At 28.5% G+C, this 2500-nt stretch overlaps 1 protein-coding gene across 2 annotated transcripts in view; it reads right to left on the bottom strand.

Annotated features, from left to right (window-relative positions):
• The window catches only part of LOC125025023 (cytosolic carboxypeptidase-like protein 5), a 19258-nt gene that overhangs the window by 10662 nt on the left and 6096 nt on the right, over positions 1–2500 (bottom strand). The gene's annotated exons all lie outside the window — the stretch shown is intronic.

Here is a 2500-nt window from a genome sequence, read left to right as displayed (position 1 = left end):
CTATATACATATATGTATATATATGTATATATGTGTATGTGTATATATACATATGAAAGTGTATATATATGTATATCTATACATATATGTGTGTATATATACATATACATACAATAATGAGTGTGTATGAATGTGTATATATATATATATATATATATATATATATACATATATATGTATATTACATATATGTATGTTATGTATATGTATATAATATATATATATATATATATATATATATATATATATATAATGTATGTATGTGTGTGTGTGTGTGTGTGTGTGTGTGTGTGTATGTGTGTGTGTGTGTGTGTGTGTGTGTGTGTGTGTGTGTGTGTGTGTGTGTGTGTGTGTGTGTGTGTGTGTGTGTGTGTGTGTGTGGGTATTCATATATGTATATATATGTATATTTATGTATATATGTATATCTATATCTCTCTCTATATATATATATATAGACATATATGTATAGTGACAAAAAAAACTTTTGTTACCTTTACTTGTTTGAAATGAGGAACTGAACTGAACCTTGCCTTGCTCTTCCATACAACTTCCTCAATTTTTCATATTAGTTTGTGCAAAGGTAACAATAATTATTTTTCTGACTGTACATATATATATATATATATATATATATATATATATATAAATATATATATATTTATATATAAATGTATATTTATATATATATATAAATATATATATATATATATATATATGTATATATACATGTGTATATATACATATATGTGTATATATACATATATGTATATGTATACACATATATGTATATATACACACATATATGTATATATACACACATATATGTATATATATACATATATGTATATATGTGCATATATGTATATAAACTATTTTGTTATATATATATATATATATCATATTATATATAAATAAATTAATATATTAATAAATATTGACATATGAAGATACAAATATAGATCTAAGTAGATAAAGATACAGACATAAATATAGATATAAGTAAACCATAAAGCCTTGGTATATAATTGCTATTAACCCAATGAGCACGGTTGACAAGACTAGAATGCCATGCCCACAGTAATAAGTTTTATCTATTGTCTTTATGCATAGATGCCTCTACAAGTGCTTAGTCACCTAGGAGTCAGGTATGAGTCGTACTTGTCTCATCTGTTTACCTTTTCCTTCATTTCTTGAAAGCTTCACTTCTATTATTTTGTTGATTTTGATGTTTCTAGCATCTAAATAATAATCTAATAATCATAATATCACTTAGAATGATAACAATGTTAATATTAATAGTATTGGAAAGAAAAATGCACTTTCCTGCCAATTCAAGGAATGGGGAAATCAGAATCAGTCACTAGGGCCAGCTGATACACTCCTTGCTGCTGAGCACACATGGAGCCATCTGTATGTAACAAAACTCACTAATATCTACAGGGGACTGTACATAAACCCTGTGACATTGGGTTAAGAAAGGATGGCTAAATGTGAAAAATAAAATTGATGCAAAAAATTTAATTGGTTTTGAAGTCATCAGTCTCCACACCATTTTGCTTGTTTGGCATTATTACGCAAGTAGAAATTTAAATCATATCATGTTCATATCTGAAAATAGCTTCACAAAAGAATACAGACAGAGGAGGAAACATAATTTTAAAACTGAAATAATTAGAAAGGGGAAAATATGAATGAATGAAAAGGAAAAGGAAAATGTTTGAAATATCCATTATATCTAAGGTATATATCTGGAATACTACAAAAGCCTCCTGACTGGAAACAACAACAAGTGTTTCACAACAGCAATCTATGATACAATCTAAATGCTTGCAGTGTTTCATTGTCATTGCAATTATGCATAGCTCAGTCAACTTATGTATGAATGTTTAGACTGGAAATTTTCTGATTGCATTATATGAATATTTTGACTGGAAAATTGGCAATTTAAAATGATCTAACCCTCCTTTTGTCCACTAAAATAAGGTATGAGTTTACATATTTATCATACAATGCAGTAAAACATCCATTTCTATAAAACAAAAACATGTTGACCCAATCACCACTACTATGCGATTGAGATTTACGAAGTTCTTGCTTCGCCTGGGCCTTCCATATATAGCCCGGCTAAGCACTACTGATTTATGTAGTGTCCCTTGTAGTTATTTGTGAATTTTGTTACATACAGATGGCTCCACATGTGTTCAGCCAGCAAGGAGTCTAGCAGTAGGCCCTAGTGACCGATCCTGATTTCCCCATTCTAATACTATTAATATTGATACGGTTATTATTATCACTGATATCATGATTATTAAATTGCTATCAAAATCTTGGTAATATTAGAGACAATGAAATAATACAAAAGGCACTTTTCAAAAATCAAGGAAAGGCTAAGCAGGCAAGATAGATAAGATCAATAACTGACTCCTTGGCAACTAAGCACTTGTGGAGCCATCTATGTGTAAAGACAATAAATGAACTTATATCACAGTAGGAATGG

Source organism: Penaeus chinensis, chromosome 4 (genome assembly GCF_019202785.1).
Source record: "Penaeus chinensis breed Huanghai No. 1 chromosome 4, ASM1920278v2, whole genome shotgun sequence".
In the NCBI taxonomy this organism is placed as follows: domain Eukaryota; kingdom Metazoa; phylum Arthropoda; class Malacostraca; order Decapoda; family Penaeidae; genus Penaeus; species Penaeus chinensis.
This window is presented reverse-complemented; position numbering and strand designations above follow the sequence as displayed.